This window comes from Artemia franciscana, chromosome 12 (assembly GCF_032884065.1).
Source record: "Artemia franciscana chromosome 12, ASM3288406v1, whole genome shotgun sequence".
NCBI lineage: Eukaryota > Metazoa > Arthropoda > Branchiopoda > Anostraca > Artemiidae > Artemia > Artemia franciscana.
In genome coordinates, this window is record NC_088874.1 from 37,416,676 (window position 1) to 37,430,161 (window position 13,486).

Below are 13,486 nucleotides of genomic sequence, written 5' to 3' on the forward strand. Positions count from 1 at the left end.
AATAGCAATAGTATTTTTAAATGTGAAAGGTATTAGGTTTAATACACATTCAATACAAAAAACTCACAGAACTTATTAAAAAATAAATTATTAAGTTAAAAGGATTAAATTAGAGAATTAAATTATTAGAAATAAAATAATGCATTAGATATCAGATTTCACATTCAATTAATCCAATAATTGAACATACAAAAAAGTAAAATAATATGATTGGAAGGGACTCTCAATTATTTGTGTTAAGGGGTCTCTAATTACAATTAGCGCGAAAGTCACAAAAAGGCCCTAGGGGGAGGGATAAAAGTTATACTTTAAGAAACTTTGTTTGGACGAACAGTATGGTAATGCATACAGGATACACAAATACATACAGACATTGACTACCTTCGATTTTATATTTAAGTATATAAAGTATACTTAAGTATATTAAGTATATTAAGTATATTTAAGTATTTAGTATTTAGTATATTAAGTATATTAAGTATACTTAAGTATACTTAAGTATATTAAGTATATTTAAGTATTTAAGTTATATTTAAGTATATGTCGTGAATAAATTTATCCTTATCCTATTAATATAGATGAATTTCAAGGAGCTTCAACTTAGCAAAATCAGCTCTGCAAAAAGTGCAGAAAAGCGCTTAAGTGCAGCTTTGCACTTTTAAGTGCAAAGTTTAAATCTTTGATTATATCCCCTTTGTACGTAATCAATTGAACAAATACATATAGAGTGTACCTATGAGAAGCACAACTTTCTATTTCCTTCTCCGCTATAATTCACCTTCTGTATCTCTTCCAAGTGTTAATATGGCTGCGTGTTATTTTATATTATAAAAAAATATTAAATATTATATTATTTATATAATAGCCTTAATCACGCTCAAGCTATACTACTGCTACTACTTGTGACAATAACTCACTCTAGTACTAAGCATCTCGAAGCCTCTTGGCTTAAGTTCGTATATATCTGAAGTTCGTATAAATCTTGGTTATAGCTGCGTAAGTTCGATTTTCCTTTATATCCTTCCTGATAGACTCTAATCACCACCCTGGAGCCAACCATTTTTTTCTTTTGGTTCAAGATGGATGACAAAAAAGATCAATTTCTCGCCGTCTGTCATCCTTCATCCGCAAAACATGGCTTAGACAGCTTAACCTTTTTTCATAGAAATTGGAACCAACCTCGTTTTTCATTCAGTTTGTTTATCTTACAGAAAAACCCTCCATTTTATGTTTAAAAAGCAGTTCAAATTTTTTTTTCGTAAAAAGAAGGGCAAAATTAGCAAAAAACTATTTTATCTGATTTCTAGGCATTTTCAAATTAATAAAACTAAATAATAATAATAAATAAAGCAATTGTATTATTTATATTATAAAAATACCCCCTTGGAGCCAACTTGTTTTTTTTTCTTTTGGTCCAAAAAGGATGGTAAAAATGACTAATTTTTGGCCGCTTATCATACTTCATCTGCAAAACATGGCTTAGACAGCTTAACCTTTTTTCATAGAAATTGGAACCAACCTCGTTTTTCATTCTGTTTGTTTATCTTACAGAAAACCCTCCTTTTTATGTTTAAAAAGTATTTCAAAATTTTATTTTCGTAAAAAGAAGGGTAAAATTAGCAAAAAACTATTTTATCTGATTTCTAGGCATTTTCAAATTAATAAAACTAAATGATAATAATAAATAAGGCAATTGTATTATTTTATATTATAAAAATACCCCCTTGGAGCCAACTTGTTTTTTTCTTTTGGTTTAAAACGGATGGTAAAAATGACAAATTTTTGGCCGCCTATCATCTTTCATCTGCAAAACATGGCTTAGACAGCTTAACCTTTTTTCATAGAAATTGGAACCAACCTCGTTTTTCATTCTGTTTGTTTATCTTACAGAAAACCCTCCTTTTTATGTTTAAAAAGCATTTCAAAATTTTATTTTCGTAAAAAGAAGGGCAAAATTAGCAAAAAACTATTTTATCTGATTTCTAGGCATTTTCAAATTAATAAAACTAAATAATAATAATAAATACAGCAATTGTATTATTTTATATTATAAAAATACCCCCTTGGAGCCAACTTGTTTTTTTTTCTTTTGGTCTAAAACGGATGGTAAAAATGACTAATTTTTGGCCGCCTATCATCCTTCATCTGCAAAACATGGCTTAGACAGCTGAACCTTTTTTCATAGAAATAGGAACCAACCTCGTTTTTCATTCTGTTTGTTTATCTTACAGAAAAACCCTCCATTTTATGTTTAAAAAGCAGTTCAAATTTTTTTTTCGTAAAAAGAAGGGCAAAATTAGCAAAAAACTATTTTATCTGATTTCTAGGCATTTTCAAATTAATAAAACTAAATAATAATAATAAATAAAGCAATTATATTATTTTATATTATAAAAATACCCCCTTGGAGCCAACTTGTTTTTCTTTCTTTTGGTCTAAAAAGGATGGTAAAAATGACTAATTTTTGGCCGCCTATCATCCTTCATCTGCAAAACATGGCTTAGACAGCTTAACCTTTTTTCATAGAAATTGGAACCAACCTCGTTTTTCATTCTGTTTGTTTATCTTACAGAAAACCCTCCTTTTTATGTTTAAAAAGCATTTCAAAATTTTATTTTCGTAAAAAGAAGGGCAAAACTATCAAAAAACTATTTTATCTGATTTCTAGGCATTTTCAAATTAATAAAACTAAATAATAATAATAAATACAGCAATTGTATTATTTTACATTATAAAAATACCCCCTTGGAGCCGACTTTTTTTTTTCTTTTGGTCTAAAACGGATGGTAAAAATGACTAATTTTTGCCCACCTATCATCCTTCATCTGCAAAACATGGCTTAGACAGCTTAACCTTTTTTCATAGAAATTGGAACCAACCTCGTTTTTCATTCTATTTGTTTATCTTACAGAAAACCCTCCTTTTTATGTTTAAAAAGCATTTCAAAATTTTATTTTCGTAAAAAGAAGGGCAAAATTAGCAAAAAACTATTTTATCTGATTTCTAGGCATTTTCAAATTAATAAAACTAAATGATAATAATAATAAATAAAGCAATTGTATTATTTTATATTATAAAAATACCCCCTTGGAGCCAACTTGTTTTTTTTTCTTTTGGTCTAAAACGGATGATAAAAATGACTAATTTTTGGCCGCCTATCATCCTTCATCTGCAAAACATGGCTTAGACAGCTGAACCTTTTTTCATAGAAATTGGAACCAACCTCGTTTTTCATTCTGTTTGTTTATCTTACAGAAAACCCTCCTTTTTATGTTTAAAAAGCAGTTCAAAATTTTTTTTCGTAAAAAGAAGGGCAAAATTAGCAAAAAACTATTTTATCTGATTTCTAGGCATTTTCAAATTAATAAAACTAAATAATAATAATAATAAATAAAGCAATTGTATTATTTTATATTATAAAAATACCCCCTTGGAGCCAACTTGTTTTTTTTTCTTTTGGTCTAAAACGGATGGTAAAAATGACTAATTTTTGGCCGCCTATCATCCTTCATCTGCAAAACATGGCTTAGACAGCTTAACCTTTTTTCATAGAAATTGGAACCAACCTCGTTTTTCATTCTATTTGTTTATCTTACAGAAAACCCTCCTTTTTATGTTTAAAAAGCATTTCAAAATTTTATTTTCGTAAAAAGAAGGGCAAAATTAGCAAAAAACTATTTTATCTGATTTCTAGGCATTTTCAAATTAATAAAACTAAATAATAATAATAAATACAGCAATTGTATTATTTTATATTATAAAAGTACCCCCTTGGAGCCAACTTGTTTTTTTTTCTTTTGGTCTAAAACGGATGGTAAAAATGACTAATTTTTGCAAAACTATTAGCAAAAAACTATTTTTACCTGATTTCTAGGCATTTTCAAATTAATAAAAATAAGTAATAATAATAAATACAGCAATTGTTAAGATTGCAGATAATAGTGAAGATGTGTCTATGGAATCGATGGTTATTGAAAGATTACTACCTTGAAAAAAGGTGTGTCTTCGAGGAAGCAGGGCGTTCACATATAGCAATGAATTAGTTGCGTATCTCGTTTATGTCTGCATTTCTGTCTTACCTAATAAAGGCTTATGTCTAGTAATGTCTAGTAATATCCCTAGAACCAGTTTTCTCTGAGAAATGTGTATTAGCGCTCAAAACGTATAATTTGACTCCTTAACAAAGAGCAATTTTCCGTTGATGATGGCTTCTTATCAAGTCTAACTGACGGATTTTTCTCTTATAGAACGTCAAATCCTATAATCAGTTGTGGCAGTTATGCTTTGGAAGCCAGGACGGACATAAGAAAAGGAGTGAATAGCGGCTACTTGAAAACGAGTTGTCTGTGTAATTTTGGTTCAATTTTGCTTTTTTGCAATTTCACAGAACTCGCAAAAGATCATTAATATTATTTGGAAGGTTTAAGGTATTTGACTCCTGAAAGTCATCATTAATTAGATTTAGTAAAGTTTTCTTGTTTAATATATTAACGATACAAAGACTTAATTAATTCCCTACCCAGAGATTTTTAATATTCTACTTGGAATAATTATAAATAAAAAGTTAAAGAAATAAAGTCAGAAATATCTGTTTTAATTTATCAGTTAGTGGTTATAATGAAAGAATTAGTGTTAAAGAACTTTAATACAGCATTTCCTTTGCCAATAGTAACCAAAATTCTAAAAAATAGAAGTTTGGAAAAATGTTTAAACACGAGTGGCCTTTGCCAATAGTAACCAAAATTCTAAAGAATGGAAGTTTGGAACAATATATAAACAAGAGTGGCCTTTGCCAATAGTAACCAAAATTCTAAAAAACGAAGTTTGAAACAATATATAAACACGAGTGGCCTTGCCAATAGTAACCAAAATTCTAAAGAATGGAAGTTTGGAACAATATATAAACAAGAGTGGCCTTTGCCAATAGTAACCAAAATTCTAAAAAACGGAAGTTTGGAACAATATATAAACAGGAAGAATTACTGTTCTATGTTGACTCCAAATGTATAATATTTATTAAGAGAAAAGTAATCCATCAAAAGTTATTGATATAAGTAAATTTACATAGTTTCTGATGTAGGGGGAAGATACCCCCCAAAAATTTATTGAATATGGATGGAAATTCCTTCATCAAATCCTAGATGAAGGAAAGCCTCCTAAATAAATTGAAACTATGTTCATGTTAGGTAAAAGGTACAATTGCAATGGGGGGGGATGAAGGCCAGCCGAAAATTTTCTTTCTTTTTTACTCTCCTCAGGTTTTCTAGGTACCCACCTAGAGTTGACAGATACTAAATCCTTGTCAGGCATGCGTGTTTATTTAGCTTTTTTTCTTCTTTTTTTCACTAGGGTATACGTTTGGGAACAGTTTCTGTAGAATTTCAGAATGGTTCTCAGTCAAACATTAATTTAAAGTTCTACTACCCTTTTTAGGAATCAAAAGCAATCTGACCCCTTCAGCTAAAACCTCTTCATCACCCTCAATTGTCTCTGCGACCTATTTTAGCCAAACATGTCATTTCCTTAAAATTTCAAGATAGCCATTATAAAATGATCAAAAAATAAAAAAGTTGAAGGTTGCACAACCTTTGCTGTCCTTTGTGTAAGTGCCCAAAATTTTGAAGACCCCTTCATATTATAAAATGGGACTAATAGACAAATCATGGCGCTGGTCATGAAGATCATTTCTTAGATTTAAATATTAATATTTGTGATAATAATAAATTAAGTTTTAAAATGTATAATAAAACGGATGATTTTGATTTTGAAGTGATTAGTTTCCCATTCCCTGAAAGTAATATACACTCAAATATCACATATTCAGCGTTTTTCTCACATTTACTTCGTTATGCAAGGATTTGTAGTAATTATATTGATTTTAAAAATAGATGTAAAATCTTAAGCCAAAAATTGATATCAAGAGGTTTTTCTGCAAATAAATTAACTTGGCAATTTAAAAAATTTAGTTTTCATTATAACGAACTTTTAAATAAATATCAAAAGAATTATCTAGAAATACTTAAAGAAATTTTCAACTAATTTCGGAGGTTCGAGAAATGTTGTCGCAGCGCCATTTATTTTGAATTGTGTTTCTAATTGAGCGGATTTTTTTTAAAAATTAGCCACATGGTAAAGATGAATTCTATAATTGTTTAGTTCATTCAGGTTTTTTGCAATGTGTTAATATTTGTGATTTGGTAAAATTTATTATATTTAGTTTACCCATTGTTGCTAAAAAGAGGGATATATTAACAGGATAAGCTTGTTTTGGTGTTACTTGGTTGTTTTACATTTGCTGTTTTTTTTTCTTTCTTTCATAGGCATGTATTTTGGGGGTGATACCTGACACGGGGATGCCATGGACATTCTGTGGTAGCCACAACACTTGGCTGGGGTAGAGAATTTAAAGTGGCGAAACCCTATATAGGCCGGTGTATTCTCCTGATGAGCCCTTGTGTTGGGTTGTTGCCTCTGAATTATTTGTCTTTATTATTTTTTTTCTATTGTTTGGTAAATGACGACTTATACTTATTGACGACATGACTGCCTGTCCATGGATTATTCTTTATGGTTGATTGTGTATGGCTATGCTGTTTGACCTATGTGATTGTATGGATGAGTAGGGTTAAGGCCTCATTCAAGTGCTGGTCTATATTAATCACTAATTTAGGAAAACAGTCTTCCTTTTCTCCTTCTGTCTTTTTTTTTTCTGTGTTTGTGCTGTTGCATTGGTGATTTCTCTTTTCATGATATAAGGCAACCTAAAGCAGAACAAAGGAGTTATTAGTAGTATTTGAGATTAATGCCTTGTCTATGTCTTCTTTATGCTGGTGTAGCCGTTTTCTAGATTCTGATGGGCCCTGACAACAAAGCAATTTCCACAGTCGCAAGGAATTTGATAAACCCCTCATTGGCGAGTAACTGAGGTTTTATCTTTACCGGAGTTTATGAAATTAATTATTTTAAAATTATTAGTGAAAACTACATACAGATTATATTTTGTGAAAACATTTTTTAATTTTGCTGTGATTTTTGGGATGTACAGAAGATAGATAATACTTGAGGGCTAATCAATAGCCTCATATTGTAACATATCATTATGACATATCAAAGTTTACCTTATATATGAAAACTATACGGGACACTTAAGGTTTAATAATTTCTTAGACCACACTGCTTTGCCATTTATGAAAAATTTATTGAAGAAAAAACGGGTTTAGTTTCTATAAAGCAGTGAAAAAAAATAAAATATATAAACTACACTTAAAAAAAAAATAATAAAAATACTCCGAATATTTCGGCCCCACGTCCGGGAGCCTTTCTCAGCGAAAAAAAATTACAAACCGACAATTTAAGACTTTTTTTTAAGACATCATTAATAAAATGCCACGACAAATAAAACACCACAAAAAATATAAACAATAAAATAAATAAGAAACAAACTCACATTATAAAACAATACTCCTGCACTGACGGTAATAACTTTAGAATAAAACTAAAGCAATTTTATATAATGAAACTTTCCTCTGCCACATTCGGTGTATAAATGGAAATCTATTAAAAATGAAAATTATAAATACTTGCTACAAAACAAAAGCAGGTCACCCAACCCCAAATCCAATCAAAATCTTACAGGTTAATGAAACAAAGTTATGAATTATAAATTGAATGGATTTTTTCATTTGCTATTTTAGCTGCAGTCCGTTGACTTCTTACAGTATTAAATAAAAAAAAAACTAATTTTTTTAGCTGAAAGTAAGGAGCGACATTAAAACTTAAAACGAACAGAAATTACTCCGTATATGAAATGGGTTGTCCCCTCCGCAATCCCTCGCTCTTTACGCTAAAGCTTTTAATTGTTTTAAAAAGTAGAATTGTGGCAAAGAGTCAAACTTTAGCGTAAAGAGCGAGGGATTGCGGAGGGCACAACCCATTTCATATACGGAGCAATTTCTGTTCGTTTTAAGTTTTAATGTCGCTCCTTACTTTCAGCTAAAAAAATTAATTTTTTTTTATTTAATTTCTGAACGTTTTTGAATGAATGCATGTTTGGTTTTGGCTCTCCGCACATAAATTATTAAAATGAAATTTGTATATTAATTCTTTTTTGGCTAAATGGCTTTCTCTTAGTTTTGATCAGACGATTTTGAGAAATAAGGGCTGGAGAAGGAGGCCTAGTTGCCCTCCAATTTTTCGGTTACTTAAAAAGGCAACTAGAACTTTTAATTTTTAACGAACGTTTTTATTAGTAAAAAATATATGTAACTTAAGAATTAACTTACGTAACACACTTTCATAACCTTATATTTTTATTATGTATACGAGGGGGTTTGTACCCTCGTTAATACCTCGCTCTTTACACTAAATCATAAGTTTTGTCCCAATACTTTAAGAATGACCCCTGAATCAGAAAGGCCGTAGAATAAATAGTTGAAATTACTAAAAATACTTTAGCATAAAGAGCGAGGTATTTATCTCCTCCTAAACACCTCGCTCTTTATGCTAAAGTATTATTAGAACCCCTCATATTCGTAATAATATCTGTTGGTTTTAAGTTTCAATGCTACTCCTTCCTTTCATTTGAAAAAAGTTTTCATGTTTATTTTTCATTGTTTTCTTATAGTAATGCTAGAAAATCCTACGCCCTTTTCATTGAATTTTTCTTCCCCCATGACAGATTCCTCCAAGGAAAGATCCTCCAACATAGCCCCCTCTCCTCAGCCCACCCCCAAACAAAATAAAATCCCCCTGAAAACGTCTGTACACTTCCCAATAACCATTACTATATGTAAACACTGGTCAAAGTTTGTAACTTGCAGCCCCTCCCCCAGGGATTGTGGGGGAGTAAGTCATCCCCAAAGACATATCTATAATGGTTTTCGACTATGCTGAACAAAATGGCTATCTCAAAATTTTGATCCGTTCACTTTGGGAAAAACTGAGCGTGGGAGGGGGCCTAGATGCCCTCTAGTTTTTTTAGTCACTTAAAAAGGGCACTAGAACTTTTCATTTCCGTTAGAATGAGCCCTCTTGCGACATTCTAGGACCACTTGGTCGATACGATGACCCCTGGGGAAAAAGAAAAAAAAAACAAAACAAAAAAACAAACAAATAAACACGCACCCGTGACTTGTCTTCTGGCAAAAAATACAAAATTCCACATTTGTGTAGATAGGAGCTTGAAACTTCTGCAGTAGGGTTCTCTGATACGCTGAATCTGATGGTGTCATTTTCGTTAAGATCCTACGACTTTTAGGGGGTCTTTTCCCCTATTTTCTTAAATAAGGCAAATTTTCTCAGCTCGTAACTTTTGATGGGTAAGACTAAACTTGATGAAACTTATATATTTAAAATCAACATTAAAATGCGATTCTTTTGATGTAGCTATTGATATCAAAATTCAATTTTTTAGAGTTTTGGTTACTATTGAGCCGGGTCGCTCCTTACTACAGTTCGTTACCATCGAACTGTTTGATTGACCTTGCTTTGACTTTCGTTTGCAAGGTTATTACTTGTTTCGGGACAATTATGCAAATCAATACTCGTTGAAGTTTTTGACTGGTCTTTAATTAAACTATTATAAATTGAATTTATTTTAAAATCCCCTTCATCTCTATTGATACTAATACCCCCATAGATAATCTTTTCTATTTCTGTAATTTCTCTGAAACTTTGTAAAAGTCCCACAGACTTGTCAACAATTTTGTCTGATCAAATAAAATACTGTGATGAGGAAAATTAAACACGTTTACCGCTATATCGGATTCAAAAGTTTCAGGTTTTTTATTCTGTCTTAGCGAGCAATCTATCGCATTTTTGTGTTGCTGTAGCCTATTTTGTAAATTCTGCTGTGTTCTACCTGCATAAAATTTACCACAAGAGCATGGAATTTTGTATACCCCTGCTGTATGTTTCTTGGAACTTTATCTTTTCCATTATTTGGCCATTTGACCATTATTTGGCCATTAAAATAACTAGCAGGTATACTAATTATTTCAAATATAGAGATAATTTTTACCATCAAGTTAGAGGATTAGCAATGGGAGGACCCTTAAGTCCACTGTTAGCAAATATTTATGTAGAGTATGTAGAAAATTTAGCTATTAATACCTATTTTTTAAAACCTAAATTTTGGGGCAGATATATGGATGATCTATTAGCTATTTGGAATTATGGGGAATCACAAATTGGGTTTTCTGGAACATCTAAATAATTTGTAGTTTTTACAATTGAAAATGAAACGGAGAATTAGTTACCGTTTCTGGATATTTGGATCTATAGAAAGAATAATAAACTAGTGTTTTCAATTTACCGTAGACCAACTAATAACAACCGCTATTTGTCTTTCGGATCAAATCACCCAATCCAAGTAAAAAGGGGGGTAGTTATTTCTTTAGTTGATAGATCGTTAAAATTAGCTTCACCAGAATATATGAGTAGTGAATTAATTTTTAGTAAGGATATTCTAGTAGGAAATGGATATCCCGAAAATATGATTTCTCATATAATTGAAAAAAGGAAAAAAAAGTAACTGGAACCTATAATATTAGAAGAAAATGGATCAAATAAAAAAACAAATTACATAACTTTGCCTTATATCCCAAGGTTTTCACAGAAATTAAGGACAGAATTAAAAAAACATAATATAAAAACAGCTTTTAAATCAAGACAAAATATAAGCTCATGGCCAAATAATGGAAAAGATAAAGTTCCAAGAAACATACAACAGGGGGTATACAAAATTCCATGCTCCTGTGGTAAATTTTATGTAGGTAGAACACAGCGGAATTTACAAAATAGGCTACAGCAATACAAAAATGCGATAGATTGCTCGCTAAGACAGAATAAAAAACCTGAAACTTTTGAATCCGCTATAGCAGAAAACGTATATAATTTTCCTCATCACAGTATTTTATCTGATCAGACAAAAATTGTTGACAAGTCTGTAGGACTTTTACAAAGTTTCAGAGAAATTATAGAAATAAAAAAGATTATCTTTGGGGGTATTAGTATCAATAGAGATGAAGGGGATTTTAAAATAAATTCAATTTATAATAGTTTAATTAAAGACCAGTCAAAAACTTCAACGAGTATTGATTTGCATATTTGTCCCGAAACAAGTAATAACCTTGCAAACGAAAGCCAAAGCAAGGTCAATACTGTAAGAAGTCAACGGACTGCAGCTAAAATAGCAAATGAAAAAATTCATTCAATTTATAATTCATAACTTTGTTTCATTAACCTGTAAGATTTTGATTGGATTTGGGGTTGGGTTACCTGCTTTTGTTTTGTAGCAAGTATTTATAATTTTCGTTTTTAATAGATTCCCATTTATACACCAAATAATTCTAAAGTTATTACCGTCAGTGCAGGAGTTTTGTTTTATAATGTGAGTTTGTTTCTTATTTATTTTATTGTTTATATTTTTTGTGGTGTTTTATTTTTCGTGGCATTTTATTTATGATGTCTTAAAAAAAGTCTTAAATTGTCGGTTTGTAATTTTTTTTCCGCTGAGAAAGGCTCCCGGACGTGGGGCCGAAATATTCGGAGTATCTTTATTTTATTTTTTTAGTTAAAGTGTAGTTTATATATTTTATTTTTGTTCACTGGTTTATAGAAATTAAACCCTTTTTTTCTTCAATCAATTTCACTTAAGGTTAAAAGTTAGTTTTAATTAAATTGTCATCATTGGGAAGAATGGAGTTGTCATTAATAAGCTGCACTTCAATCGCCACCACCATTTTGAAAATTTTTAACCCCATTGTTCTGTTACATAGTTTGTATATAGCAACTTTTAGTTCTGGAAAGCCAAACTTTTGGAAAAGCGACATTTTGTTCTAGAATTTTACAAATTCTAGAAAATCATAACTTCCATCAGTTTCCTTCTGCTTAGCAAAATATCTGGCGCATTCGGCTTTCGCTTTCGGCGAATTTGACTTTTATGGCGACGTGGTTTTAAACAAACATCTGGCAGCACTGTCTACAAGTGACACTGGTTTCATCCACAGCAAAGTCTTGTCCAAAGTCAAAAGAAGAAGAAAATTAAAAACTAATTATACGAAAAGGATAGTCTCTGTTAGCTAAAGAAGAATTTTCGTTATAACTGCTCTATTAATACTGCCTTACTGCCTTACCTTATGTATTTAAACATTAGAGAAACTTTTTTAGAGGTTACGATAAATTCAGCCACGTAGAAGATCAAGTCACATGGAATTTTAACCCATATGAATGACAATATTCCTCTCCGCCCAACTGATAATGTGTAGTCTGAATTACACTGTGAAGATCGCTGCAAATGTAAAGATTCTTGCTTGACCTAGGTAAGTTAGATATCATTGTATTTCTAATATTTAGTGTTTTATTACTTTAAGGATATATTTTTGATATGTTATGTTTTAGGGCTTTAAAGTTGTATTTGCCGGTTTCTTCCTTTCTTTCTCTTCCAGGTTGAAGTTGACCGTGATCAAGACCTGCCAGCCACTGAGGGGCTACTTTTGGGTGTCGTGGAAACCGGAATACACTTGGAAGAGAAAAGAAGGCGACTTTTCTATGATATGTGGTGAGCTGGGAGAGTTTACCAATAACCTCCAAATCAACTGCCGCCGGTGAGTTTCAGTAGCCTCCACTAGCCAAATATAGACGACGAGCTTGGAGAGCGAAGCAGCCACCTCCGAATCAACTATGCCAGCCGGTGCAAGTTGACTAAAGCATGGATTCTCCACAACTTCAAGAGGACGTACTAACGAGGAAGAAAAATACTTTTCACGAAGAGAAAGACAGTTCACAAGTGTGTATTAGTATTGCATATTGTATATTTGTTAATTAAAATAGTTTTAGCAACATTTTGAGTAGAAACGAACTCTGCCTACAACGCTACCCATGGTCTAGCCCTCGTGGAGGCTTGATTACCCCCCACTGGAAACTGATAAGACGGTATTTCCTGAGAGAAATACCCCACACTTTTCATTACAAAGAACTTATTCAAGAAAATTTATGCTCACCGAAAATTTGTGTTGAATATTTAAACTTGGTCCAAAATTTTGATTACGATCCAACATTTTACTTGTTTAGCATAAAAAAAATGAAAGAAGTAGGGTGCTATAAATCAATTTACAGTTAATGATTTATACAAGTTAACAGCAAGAAATCGTGGACTTATTGGGCCGGCGCCCCACTTCATGTCTTGGTTAGACCTCGGTATGATTTGAGAAACGGTCAGAATAAAAAAAGTTTTTCCAAAGTAAGTAAGGAGCAACATTGAAAACGGACAGAAAATATCCCATATGTGAGGGGAGCTGACTCCTCCTCAATTCATCACTCTTAAAGGGAGTTTGTCTTGCAATAATTAACTTTAGTGCAATGAGTGAGGAGTGTAGGGGGGGGGAGCTCCTCTCAAATACGAAATAGTTTCTGTTCATTTTAAGTTCTAATGCTCTTCATCACTTTCAGTTGAAAAAACTTGTTTATATTTATTCAGTGGACACAA

The 13,486-nt window shown here is 31.4% G+C and overlaps 1 long non-coding RNA gene across 1 annotated transcript; it reads left to right on the forward strand.

The window, feature by feature from the left end:
* The first annotated feature begins 4,148 nt into the window (after nt 1–4,148).
* LOC136034208 (uncharacterized) lies at nt 4,149–13,005 on the forward strand. Its single transcript, XR_010619142.1, has 3 exons — nt 4,149–4,427; nt 12,169–12,320; nt 12,447–13,005. It is a non-coding gene; the product is annotated as an uncharacterized LOC136034208 (long non-coding RNA).
* Nucleotides 13,006–13,486: the final 481 nt, after the last annotated feature.